Source organism: Callithrix jacchus, chromosome 19 (genome assembly GCF_049354715.1).
Source record: "Callithrix jacchus isolate 240 chromosome 19, calJac240_pri, whole genome shotgun sequence".
Taxonomy (NCBI): domain Eukaryota; kingdom Metazoa; phylum Chordata; class Mammalia; order Primates; family Cebidae; genus Callithrix; species Callithrix jacchus.
Genome location: NC_133520.1, coordinates 22,890,228 through 22,903,892, shown reverse-complemented (window position 1 = coordinate 22,903,892; position 13,665 = coordinate 22,890,228).

The following is a 13,665-nucleotide window of genomic DNA, read 5'->3' as shown; positions in this document are numbered from 1 at the left end:
ACTGACAGAGATGCTGCAAGTAAAGGTAGTTCTTGAAAATGAGCGACAGCCAGGTTCAGCGATGCATCGACTTCTGGATGTCGTGGGCTGATTCCCTGAGGCTTTCTTTAATTTCAGTCCATTCATTGATTTGCTTTTCATTAATCATGAGCAATATCCCCCTGGAATGGTGGTCCTAAGAGGGTTCTTGGAAAAAGAAATTAGAGTCCATTTGATTCTACTTAGTGCTCAAGATTTTCTGGAGAACCATTTCTCGGTAGTGATTTTCTGTTTTCAGAATGGAGAGGGAGGTGCTTCCGGGTGTAAAATGGCTTCCTCAATCCAGCGCTTTGATGGATCAAAGGAGGGAGACAGTAACTGATGTGTTTGGTGACCCGCCCTTGAAGCTCAGGCGATCTCAGCTGAGCACTTAGGGAAAAATACCGACGGAGCAGAGTGTTTTTAAAAACAGGGCCCAGGCATTTTTCCCGGCCTGGAAATGCTGCCAGTTTTACTTCTTGCCATCCCTGTGATCACCTTTGGAACAAGCAGGGGCTGTGAAGAAAACAGTCAGGCTCAGGCACCGCGTCCCTTTCCTTAGAAGTCCGAGTGTTACTGGGGGGTGCTGACCAAATGGCGTGTGATGGGGTGGTGGGGGCCTCCCTTCCCGGGGCCTCTCGGCGGGAGAGTACAGTGCTCCTGGTGTGAAGGCACTGCGGAAGAGGAACAATGAGCCCACTCCTGGGGAAGCAGAGCCGACCTGTGGGTCTCTCACACATGGGCAATGAAACCTCTGTATCCTCAAGCCCGGGGCTCACCCGCTGCGGGCCCCACTTCACCCAAGGGTGAAAGGAAAAGACAGAGCACAGCATAGCCAGGCGGGTTCATTTCACAATGGGACCTGAAAGAATGAGGTCCTGGGGCTTATATATTTATCAGTCAGGATCTCAATCTGTCACCCGGGTAGTGGTGCAAACATGGCTCACTGCAGACTTGACCTCCTGGGCTCAAGCAATTCTCCTGGCTTAGCCTCCTAAGTCACGGGACCTACAGCCTGTGCCATCATGCATGGCTAATTTCTCTCTCTCTCTCTCTCTCTTCTTTCTTTCTTCCTTTATCTCTGTCTCTCTCTTCTTTCTCTCTCTCTTTCTTTTTTGAGATGGAGTCTTGCCCAGTTGCCCAGGCTGGAGTGCAGTGATGCGATCTCAGCTCACTGCAACTTCTGCCTTCCAGGTTCAAGCAATTCTCGTGCTTCAGCCTCCCGAGTAGCTGCGATTACAGGTGCACACTATCACATTCAGCTAATTTTTGGTATTTTTAGTAGAGGCGGAGTTTCCCCAGGTTGCCCAGGCTGGTCTCCAACTCCTGAGCTCAAGTGATTCACCTGCCTCAGACTCCCAAAGTTCTAGGATTACAAGCATGAGTCACTGAGCCTGGCCTCGGGCTAATTTTTTTTACGTTTTTATTTTTCGTAGAGACAGGGTCTCCCTAGGTTGCCAGGCTGGTCTCAAATTCTTGGCCTCAAGCCGTCTTCTTGCCGCAGCCTCCCAGCGTTGGGATTAAAGCCTGAGCCACTGTACTTGGCGAGGTCCTGGGTTCTAAAGAAGCCTTCTCGGGGTTCACTGAGGGTGTGGGGTTGTGCTGAGAACTCCACCCTGAACTCTGCACTGCTCAGGCCCATCCTGTATCCTTCTCTCCTCTGTGGGAGGCCCTGACCCTCCAGGCCTGTGGCATGGGGCCAGAGTCCCCTGCTTCCCCTTATGGCTGCTGTTAAAGGCAAATAAACAGACCCTTTTACAACTCCAGAGTTTTCATGCTAGTTGTTACGGGGAGCAGGCAGCTGTTAGCAATCAGCAAACGGGCACGTTCCTGACTTGTACGGCGTTCTCTCCCCGGGAGCCCTGCTCCACGGGCCGCTGCTCCCTTATCTTCAATCAGCAGCAGGTTTCCCGATTTCCTCGCCTCGGACCCCACCTTTGGCCAAGGGGAACTTCTCCTCCACAAAACCCAGCATCTTAGTCAGAAGTGACAATCAGCCCTTTGGAAGTGATTCAAGCAGAAAAATGCCTGCAGCTTTGTTTCTCTCCAGCGGGTAATTATGCTCCACCAGGGGGTGAGGCCCGAGGAAGAAAGTTTCCTTAGAATCTGAGGCCAGCAGCAGTCTTTCAGGCGGGCGTTCCGGGAGTAAAGGCCAGGAGCTTCTGGGAGGTAACCAGTACTGGCACCGAGCTTGGCAACCTCGATGTGGCCGGTGCTATAGAGCAGGAGGAACCAGGAGACGCCTGCTGTGGAGAGGAGGCAGCAGCAGAAGGCACCCCCACATCCCCACGTCCCCAGCCACAGTGCCTTTTGTCCTGGGCTGAGAACACCCACCGTTAACAAAGGGAAAGTGAAGAGGCTTAGGGAACGCAGGCCCAGTGCTCATCTGTGGTGCACAGCAGGGGTAATGAGACTGTGACAGGAAAATAGAGACTTCCCGATCGTATTTTTTTTTTTTGAGACGGAGTCTCCCTCTGTCACCCACGCTGGAGTGCAGTGGTGCGATCTTGGTTCATTGCAACCTCTGCCTCCCGGGTCAAGCAAGTCTCCTGCCTCAGCCTCTCGAGTAGCTGGGATTACAGGTTCACGCTGCCACGCCTGGCTATTTTTTGTATTTTTTTTTTTTTAGTAGAGACAGGGTTACACCATGTTGGCCAGGATGGTCTCAAACTCCTGACCTCATAATCCACCCGCCTTGGCCTCCCAAAGTGCTGGGATTACAGGCATGAGTTACTGGCCTAGCCTCCAATCCTATTTAAAAGGTTGATGGTTTTTATTATGTTTGTACAGGCTTATTGTGAGAAAAATGTGAAAAACCCCAAAGATAAAAATTACTCTTATGTTTACCACTACAGACTGCTACGTTTCCATTTTGGGGTTTTCTTTTCAATCCTTTTTTTCTAAAATGCATGTGTTTTTTTTTTTTTCTCACAAAATCGCATCACACTGTATAATACAGATTTATTTTAATTTTTTTTTTTTGAGACAGGGTCTCACTGTTGCCCAGGCTGAAGTGCAGTGGCATGATCTCGGCTCACTGCAACCTCCGCCTCCCTGGTTCAAGCAATTCTCATGCCTCAGCCTCCCGAGTAGCTGGGATTACAGGCACAACGCCACCACACCCAGCTAATTTTTGTATTTTTAGTAGAGATGAGGTTTTACCATGTTTGCTAGGCTGGTCTGGAACTCCTGACCTCAAGTGATCCATCCACCTTGGCCTCCCAAAGTGTTGGGATTATAGGCATGAGCCACCATGCCTGGCCTATTTTTATTTTATTTTACTTATTTATTTATTTGAGACAGGGTTTTGCCCTTGTTGCCCAGGCTGGAGTACAATGGCGCGATCTCAGCTCACCACAGCCTCTGCCTCTCGGGTTCAAGTGATTCTCCTGCCTCAGCCTCCTGAGTAGCTGGGATTACAGGCGCCCACCACCACGCCCGGCTAATTTTGTATTTTCAGTAGATACGGGGTTTCTCCATGTTGGTCATGTTGGTCTCAAACTCCCAACCTCAGGTGATCTGCCTGCCTCGGCTTCCCAAAGTGCTGGGATTACAGGTGTGTGCAACCGTGCCCAGCCTCTCTTTTTATTTTTTGAGACAGGGTCTTGCTCTGTTGCCCAGGCTGGAGTGCAGTGGTGCCATCTCGGCTCACTGCAATCTCCACCTTCCATGCTGAGGTGATCCTCCCACCTCAGCCTCTGTAGTAGCTGGGATTACAGGCATGCACCAACATGCCCGGCTATCTTTTGTACTGTTTGTAGGGAAGGAGTCTCACTGTGTTCCCCAGGCTGGTCTTGACCTCCTGGGTTCAAGTGAACCTCCCATATCAGCTTCCCAAAATGCTAGGATTACAGGTGAGAGCCACCATGTCTGGCCTATAATACAGATTAAAAAAAATAAACCTAGCCAGATGCAGTGGTTCAAATCTGTAGTTCCAGTACTTTGGGAGGCCGAGGTGGGTGGATCATGAGTTCAGGAGATGGAGACTATCCTGGCCAACACAGTGAAAGCCCGTCTTTACAATAAATAAATGAATAAATAAATAAATAAAAATCTGATTGAACAAATTTGAAATCTTCCGTTTTTTTGTTTTTGTTTTTGTTTTTTTTGAGATGAAGTCTCGTTCAGTTGCTCAGGCTGGTGTGCAGTAGTGTGATCTTGGCTAACTGCAACCTCTGCCTTCTGGGTTCAAGCAGTTCTCCTGCTTCAGCTTCCAGATGGGACTACAAGTGTACGCCACCATGCCCTGCTAATTTTTGTATTTTTTTTTTTAGTGGAGATGGGGTTTCACCATGTTGGCCAGGCTAGTCTTGAACTCCTGCTGGCATTACAGGCGTAAGCCAGGGCGCCTGGCCTAAATCTCCAGATTTTATCAAATTAATATATGTATGCATAGTGTGACAAGCAAGTGCAGTAGTTGAAAGGTTTAAAATAGAATGGGGCGGGCGGGCGGGGAGTCCGGGCGCAGTGGCTCATGCCCGCACTTTGGGAGGCCGAAGCAGGCGGATCACCTGAGGTCAGGAGTTTGAGACCAGCCTGGCCAACATGGTGAAACCCTGTCTCTACTAAAAATATAAAAACTAGCCAGGCGTGGTGGTGTGTGCCTGTAGTCCCAGCTACTTAGGAGGCTGAGGCAGGAGAATTGCCTGAACCTGGGAAGCAGACGTTGTAGCAAGCCAAGATTGTGCCACTGCACTCCAGCCTGGGCAACAGAGCAAGACTCTGTATCAATAAAAATAATAAATAATAAAATGGAACGAAGGCTGGGCGTGATGGCTCACAGCACCTCGGAAGGCTGAGGTGGGAGGATCCCGTGAGTCCAGGAGAGACTGGCCTGGGCAGTGAGACCCCTCCCATACCCCGTGTGCTGCACACACTGTCAAGGCTCATGGATAGAGAAGAACCCCCAGCTGGACTGACTCAAGTAAAGAGGAAGCTTTACAAGAAAGTGACGAAGTCTCTGAGTATCCAAAGGAAAGAAAGGGAGGATCAGGTCTGTGGGACACAGGAAGTGGAAGCAGAAAGTCGCCATCTTCTCTCTCCTGAGGTGGGAGGGGCAAGGCCTCTGGAGAGCTGCTCACTCCCTTCTTCCCTTTGACGACTCAACTCACTGTGCAGAATCTAACTTGGTCCACATATGACAGCTTAGCTCTAATTTTTACCACTGAGAGGCAGGAGCTACTTTTTTCTTAAATGGCATTTAAAATCAACTTTTATTTATTTATTTATTTTGAGACAGAGTTTCGCTCTTGTTACCCGGGCTGGAGTGCAATGGCACGATCTTGGCTCACCGCAACCTCCGCCTCCTGGGTTCAGGCAATTCTCCTGCCTCAGCCTCCCGAGTAGCTGGGATTACAGGCACGCGCCACCATGCCCAGCTAATTTTTTGTATTTTTAGTAGAGACGGGATTTCACCATGTTGACCAGGATGGTCTCAATCTCTTGACCTCGTGATCCATCTGTCTTGGCCTCCCAAAGTGCTGGGATTACAGGCGTGAGCCACCGCGCCCGGCCAACTTTTATTTATTAAGGTGTAATTTATCTTCAATAAGCTATCTAACATGTGTGACCCAATGGATTTGACATCATAGTCGACAAGCACATTTCTATCATCCCTGCAAAGGGTCCCTAGAGGTGCAACAATTTTTTCTTTGTACAAATTGCTGGCGTATCGCTTGCTGCTTTTGGGTTAGGTGAAGGGAGTTGTCACTTGGTCCACTCACTAAGCAGGGGTCAGGCAAGGAAAGGCCTATCTAAACAGTCACCTGCTAGCTATGTGACCTTGGCAGGCTAGTCCCACTGTGCTTCAGTTTCCCATATGTAGACTGAATCATAATATCCCTCATACTGTTGGTGTGAGGATGAAATTTTAAAATGTGTAACAGAATGTTAAAATCAAAGTTGCGGCCGGGCATAGTGGCTCATGCCTGTAATCTCAGAACTTTGGGAGGCTGAGAAGGACTGCTTGGACCCAGGAGTTCAAAACCAGCCTGGTCAACATAGTGAGACCCCATGTCTACAAACAATAAAAATTAAAATTAGTCAGGTGTGGTGGCATGCACCTCTACAGCTACTGGGGAGGCTGAGGCAGGAGGCTCACTTGAGTCCCGGAAGTTGAGGTTGCAATGAGCCAAGATGGTACCACTGCACTCCAGCCTGGGCAACAGAGAAAGACCCTGTCCCCCCCGGAAAAAAGAAAAAAAAATTGAAGTTTTAATGGGGATTTCAAGATAAAGTATGTGAAAAGGAAATGGTCTGTGAAGAGCTGCATGATTTCTGGAAGCTTCAGCTAGGTTAGGGATACAAAGTGGTCAGAGTGTGGAGAGGGAGGGAGCATTTCCTAAGAAAGCTATCCTAGGCCAAGAGCCCATGCTCTCCCCAACTGAGGGGAAGGGACTGACTTGTCTCCTTGGAGTTTATTGGTAACCCCTCAGCTGGGGGTGTGGTGGTCCAGGGTCAGCCCCCTCCTCTTGGAGACACAAAACTAACTGCTTTTCAGGGAGCAACTGCAAAGCTGTGTGGGGACTGGCCAACCTCCCAGAGATAGTCAAGATCAGGATGTGTGAGTCCTGTAGACCAGGTGTGGGTGTCCAGTGGGGAGCCCAGCAGCAGGGAGCTGGAGTAAGTGCCTGACCACTAAGAACTGCACAGGGGGCTACCGCAGCAGGCGCCTGCCTGGTTTAAGGGAGTGCCTTCTCAGGGGGCCAGCAGGGATCCCCTGAAAAGCTGGTAAATGTACCCTAAGGAAGAGCCAGCGCCACATGCCTGCCAGAGCGAGATTAACCGGTGCCAGTGCAGAGAAGTCCTTTCCTATCCCCCAGAAGCTCCCTCCCTTCACCTTCCCTGAAACTGCCTAGAAAGCAGGATGGGAAGAGGAGAGGCTGAGAAATGGAGGAGAAAGCACCTACTTCCCTTTCCCACTGCAGGTCTCCAGCCCAGGGAGGGAAAAATGTTAATGCTAAATCAAGTTCAGAGATTTGATTGTTATCATGGACTAGACATTCCAATTATTGAGCTGGAACTGTGAATCTGAGAGTGACCAGGGGAAACTGTCCCAGAAGGAAAGGCCTGCAGAATTTTCTTCCAGTGGTAGGGGAAGGTGTCCCCTCTGAACAAATTTAAAGGGCCAGTGGGAGAAAAGTAAATGGTTTGATCACAAGTTGTGTTTGTTCAACGTAAGGGAGATGAGACGTGTTTTCCTGAGTGTCCATTAGTTTAGCAGAGGTGTCATGCATTTCCCCAGTGCTGTCACAAGCCAGGGCCTGGCACCGGTGACCAATGCAGCGAGCCACGATTGCGGGAGATCCGAGAAGACCACACTGAGGTTCACTGTGTTCGTCCTTAGGGAGTTGCTAACCCTGCCCCAGAGATCTCAGAGGTCATCACAGGCTGTTGGGGCTGGTCCTGCTGTCCTGGGCGCTACCACTATGGCTGCCCATCCTAAGAGGGAATGGACTTGCCACCAGCATAACTGGAATCTAGTAACTGCTCAGGCAAAGGATTGTGGCCCCAGACAAGGAAAGCAGGACCATCCCATGGGTAAAAACACAAGTTCACAGCAAAAAGACAAGCTAAGGAGGAAAAGAAGACTTCAGTTGTTAGACAGTGACCTCCGCAGTGTCATCGAATGAGCCTGTGAGATGAGCACTACCTACCACCATTTAACTATTCTGGGCAACTGTTTCTATTTCTGTGATGGTTTCCATCTTTCTTCACGAAGTCAAAGAACGTTAAGCAACTGAGGGAGCCTTAGTGATGATGTGTAACTGCAGCTCTGCTTTTTTCATTTCTTTTTTGAGACAGAGTCTTGCTTTGTTGCCCAGGCTGGAGTGCAGTGGCATGACCTTGGCTCACTGCAACCGCTGCCTCCCACGTTTAAATGATTCTCCTGCCTCAGCTTCCTGAGTAGCTGGGATTACAGGCACTTGCCACCACGCCCGGCTAATTTTTGTATTTTTAGGAGGGATGGGGTTTCACCATGTTGGCCAGGCTGGTCTTGAACTTTTGACCTTGTGATCTGCCCGCCTCAGCCGTCCAAAGTGCTTGGGATTACAGGCTTGAGCCACCGCACTCGGCCTGCAACTGCACTTCTAAAGACCTTAAGCTCATGGGCTGCTGAGAATCTGATTGGCGTATGGTCCCACTACCCACAAGAGTGCCTGTGTCTCAGCTTCTGTGCACAATTTCCAGGGCATGACATGCTCCCAGGCATTCTTCAGTCCCTTTGCCCTTGCTGACAACCTGCACCTGTGCCTGATAGTCTATGTCCAGCCTTGCTGCAGCTGTGGGGCACGGGCATGTGCCCCAACCACTAGGCAATGAGATTAGGCTACTGGGAACAATGGAGAAGTTTTTCTCTCTGGTAAAAGGATGAGGGGGTAACTCTCCTGACTCTGGATGGTGTTGCTAGGTGTCCATTTGCCATCTTGCAACCATGAAAAGAAAACCAAGAGAAACATAGAGAAGCAGTATTAACCAACCCTGCAAACATCCCATTTTTGTTATTTTTATTTAAAAAAAAAAAACTTTGAGACAGTCTTAGTCTATCACCTCACTGAGGCTGGAGCCCAGTGGCACCATCTAGGCTTACTGCAACCTCTGCCTCCCCGGTTCAAGTGATTCTCCCACCTCAGCCTCCCAAGTAGCTGGCAGTACAGGCATGTACTACCACACCTGGCTAAATTCTTGTATTTTTAGCAGACATGGGGTTTCACCATGTTAGTAAGGCTGGTCTTGAACTCCTGACCGCAGGTGATCCCCCACCTCGGCTTCCCAGAGTTCTGGGATTATAGGTGTGAGCCACCGCACCTGGATTTGTCTTTTTTTAAGAGTCAGGTTTCATGGTCACCCAGACTGGTGCAGCGGTGTCATCAAAGCTCACTGCAGGCTGGAACTCCCGGGCTCAAGTGATGGTGATCCTCTCACCACAGCCTCCCTAGCAGCTGGGACTACAGGCACAAGCCACTGTGCCCTATTTTTGTAGCAATAGGGTCTCATTATGTTGCTGGGCTGGTAAACTCCTGGCCTTTGGCAATCCTTCTGCTTCGCCTCCCAAAGTGTTGGGATTACAGGTAAGAGCCACAGTGCCGGCTCCCACTTCTTAAAAAGCGGGTGATGTGTCCTTACTGTTTATGCTGTTATTTGGGCTTTCCTTTTTTTTTTTTTTGGTAGCTGAAAGCAGCACAACTGACACAAATAGATTCCTCAAAGGCCACCCGAAGAGTTGACAGACCCAGTTTAGGAAGTATGACTAGTCTGGTCTCCTCATTCTCCCATATTCTCTGGTCAACTTGCTTCTTTCTGCCAGTAGTCATTAATTGTGGAAAGGCGAAGGCAGGCTGGAATGTGGCTTTCCAAGTCACTCTGTGTTGTCTCTGACCTCTCTGGGAGAACTGGGATAAAAGGCAGTCTTCACAAATGGAGAATAATGAGGAAGAAATGTCGCAACAGAAGACACGTTCTTAACCCGGCAAAATCTCCATCTCTGCTGGGACCTCTTACCTCTCTGAGCCTGTTTCCACATCTGCCTACTTCACATTGGGTTGTCACGAGGAACTGCACACGAAAATGCCAAAGTAGGTTCTTGCTGGAGTCTGGTTAATTTCTTCCTGACCACAATCATTCCACAGCATGAAGATGCAGCCTACCACCTCTACGTGGTTCGAGGAGGCTGAGTTGGCTGCTACCTTCTTTCACTTTGGCCAGGAGAGCAGTGAGGGCAAAGTGCGCCCAAGATACTGAGGCCCTGCCACCGGCCTATTATCAGGGAGAAGAGGTAGGAGCTGGTGCCACCATCTGCTTCTTACCATCCTCCATCAACACCCTGCTGGCTTGACTGCCTGCCGGCTCCATAGCTTGGGTTCTTGTTGGTTCACAGAAACAAAATCCTTTAAAATTGTTATTTCTGGAATCTTGTAAAGTGCTAGGCAGACGCGGAGATCACAACAACTCAAAGCTTTGTTATTGGCTCTAAACCAAAGTTGCACACTGTCTTATTCAAATCTAAAAAGCCCAGCCTGGTCCCTGGGTGAGTACCACATCGCTAAAATTAGCCTGGCCATCTGCTGAGACAGCAGCTGGGCTATTCTGAGCCCTAGCAGGCCTGCCTGAAGTGGGGCTGGGCCTGGGGGTAAGTGCTGGAGAGGCTGGACACACAGGGAGGAACATGGAGGATGAGGCCACAATGAGAGGGAAGGCCAGTGTCATACTGGTTTCACAGGATGGTTTCTGTGTCCTGTTCTCTACTTTCTCCTCTTACCTGGAGCTTCCTTTTTTGGATTCAGACTTGAGCAAAATCACCCTTTGGGATTTTAGCAATAATGGCTAAGATTATGGAGTACTCATTATAGGTAAGGAACCACACGAGGTACTTTAGAGGAATCAGCGCGCACACTCAAGACAACTCTGACAGCTCTGAGATCTGGGGGATTCAGAATGGCTTGACTGTTCCTTTTACAGAGTTCATGAGAAAGAGGTTTGGTTGAAAGCACCATAGTCATGAGTGAGCCCTGGCTCAGACAACCCCAAGAATACAGGGATTCCCTCCTGCGGGCCCTGACCCCTGCCTTCCTTCATCTCTGGAAAGGACCGAGAGCATCCTCTGAAGCTGGAATCCACTGAACTAAAGGGTAAGACCTTAGGGGTATAAATGCGACAGAGGCATTTATAGGTGCCCTGTACCTAAGAACTTGAGTGTATGTATAGCCATTGTAACTCATCATCAGAAACCCTACACTCAGGTTGGACTTGCTCTGTGGCTTAAAACCGCAGTGTCTCCACTGGGTGGACTGGCTCATGCCTGTAATCCCAGCACTTTGAGAGGCCAAGGCAGGTGATTCACTTAAGACCAGGAGTTTGAGACCAGCCTGGCCAACATGGTGAAACAATCACTGTCTCTACTAAAAATACAAAAATTAGCCGGGCGTGGTGGTATGCGCTTGTAATCCCAGCTACTTGGGAGGCTGAGGTGGGAGAATCCCTTGACCTTGGGAGGTGGAGGTTGCAGTGAGCTGAGATTCTGCCACTGCGCTCCAACCTGGCCTGGGTGACAGAGTGAGACTGTCTTAAAAAACAAAAACCCCAATCAACCAACCAGAAAACCTCCAGTGTCTCTGCCCCACTAGCTGGGTGCTTTGAGCTTTAGTTCTGTAATTGGTCATGAAGCCATAGCTGACATCTGTGACTTTCCTTCTAGTGCCCGTTCCTTATTTCCTTTGCCCTCAGCCAGAACTTCAGTTGATTAAAGTGACCCAAGGCTTAATTCCTGAAGGGTCTGAACTTTCCATAGTGCTGTCACTTTTTGGAGTTGCAGCATTTTTGGTTGCTGGGCTTCCCCTTGCCTTTACCACTGGACACGGTAGCACTCAGCCCTCCTGAGACTCTCGTGGGCTCTAGACGTAGTCCTGCTCGCCTCCCCGTGCAGCATCCCATTTTCACCTTGCTAATCAGGATCTGTCACTCCTACCGATAGGGTCACTCCCCTTCTCTGCACATTAATTCAGTGGTACAAGGAGCCCAAAATAGCCAAGTGGTAGCCTCATCTTCCAATTTGTTAACCCTAGAGGCATGTCTTAGGGACTAAGACCTCCAAACACAAGCCCTGTGAATGGAGTATCAGGTGTGGTAACAGCAAGAGGAAGTACTCCCACTTTACCCACTGGTTCCCAGACCCATGTGCTTTGGCTGGGGGGAGACACCCGGTCGGCCTCTGATTGAAAGCCTCTACTGCATCCTGTAAGATCAAAGCCTATCTCTTCAGAACGCTCTCACAACTGGCAACATCGAGAGTCATTCTACTCTTCATTTAGGTCATTTCTTGGTGATGGGGCATGTGGCAAAACCAGTTAATTCATGAGCACAAGCCCGATGCTGAACTCTGCTATAGAATGAGGTCACTGATCAGAAGCAAAGCTGTACGGAATGGCACAGCTCAATGTGGGTGACATTGAGTCCACATGGCCCACAGGACACACACCAGCTGACCCTATTACCAACACTGTTTCCTAGGCCAGTGGGCAACATTTTTCACACAAGGGCCAATTCACTGAGGAAGATGTTGACAGGCTACATTTTCTTTACCTTTGAAGTCTCCAAAATAAATCTTAGAGCCGAGATGACCTACCCTGGAGAACAGTAAAATGAGAATACACTGACCTCTTAAACCACATAAATGGGCATATTTGGCACATGCCAGTGGGAAGCTGCTGTCTAACCTTCCATGCTGAGACTGAATGGCAGAAGCGAGTTGGGAGGCGAGTGGGGTGCTGCTAAGCACTGTACCAGATCTCCTGAAACCCCACTGGCCCGAAATGAGACTCAATTTGGAAGGCCCGGCCTGAAGAAATGGTGAAACACTATGCCTTAAAAAAGCAACTGCCAATCTTTGAGGAGGCAAAACACAGGATTTAAGGGAAAGGAAATGACACCACTTTGGGAAATGTGAAACCCTAAAGCACCTGGGTATACTAGTGTGTAATAAAAGCAGCCCAACAGGTCAGAGGTGAATGATTCCCAACATTCAGATCTTAACAGAGAGAAGACTCTGGTTTCTGAAGGTCAAAGGATAATGCACCTCCCAGGCTTTTAGTTAAACAGTTTGAGTACATACTATGTACCCATCAGTGACAAGGCCACCATTAGATTTCATTCCTAAAAGCGGTACTTGGGTTTACCCCAAGGCAAAGTTCCAAGCAAATTAGTTCTATAGCAGCTTCACCTTAGCACTTTGGGACACTGAAGGAACCTCTCTCCACCTCCTGTGTATCAAGAGAGAACGAACAATGCAGAATTCATTGGCTGAAGCATTACTATACACATAGTGCATCTTTTATAGATGGAAGCAGGCACCGCCTGTGGAAGTGTGGTCTGAAATGTGAGCCCAGTACTGCCTAGGGCAACTGTTGGTGGCCAAGAGCACTTCCAGAAGAGGCAGGAGGAGGGCAACTCACCAGGAGAGGGAGAGGGCAGTGCCTCTCTCTTCGCTCACAGAGCACCCTGAGTTTCTATGCAAGGTTGGTTTTAATTTTTAAATTCTCAAATTTTAGCTGCTTCCGAGATAGGACTTGAATTTTTTTTTTTTAAGAAAAGAGAGAAAAGCAGAATGTGAATACTAAAACATAAAATGCTAGTTTCCCTCTTTTGAAAAGAAAATAGATTGAGAAATGTGAATCTTCCTTAGGGAACCCATTAAATAATCACTCCAACCTAAAAATACTTTGTTTAATCAGGTACTGTGAGGGTAATTGCCTTTCACTGTGCTGATAAAAAAGGCAAAGTGTGCAGAATACTCAGGAGCTCAGGAGCCCAGGAGCCAGAGACTGGATTGCTGGATAATCAGGAGAGAGGGTCTCCAGGTCAAAGGTGCTGGTCTTGAACTCCTGGCCTCAAATGATTCTATCATCGGCCTCCCAAAGCACTGGGATTACAGGTGTGATTACACTCTGGGATTACAGTGACATATCACACTGGCCCTGGCTTTCAGACAACTGAAATGTAAACATTTAGGTATCATTCTCAAATGTAGAGTAGTTGCATGAGGCAACGTGGTATATGTAAGGCAATCTTCCAGAGAGCAGAATGAGTTCATCACCACAGTGCATCTGATAAGCTGATCCTGTGCCTGGTGCTTGGTTTTCTGCCCCTTAGGTG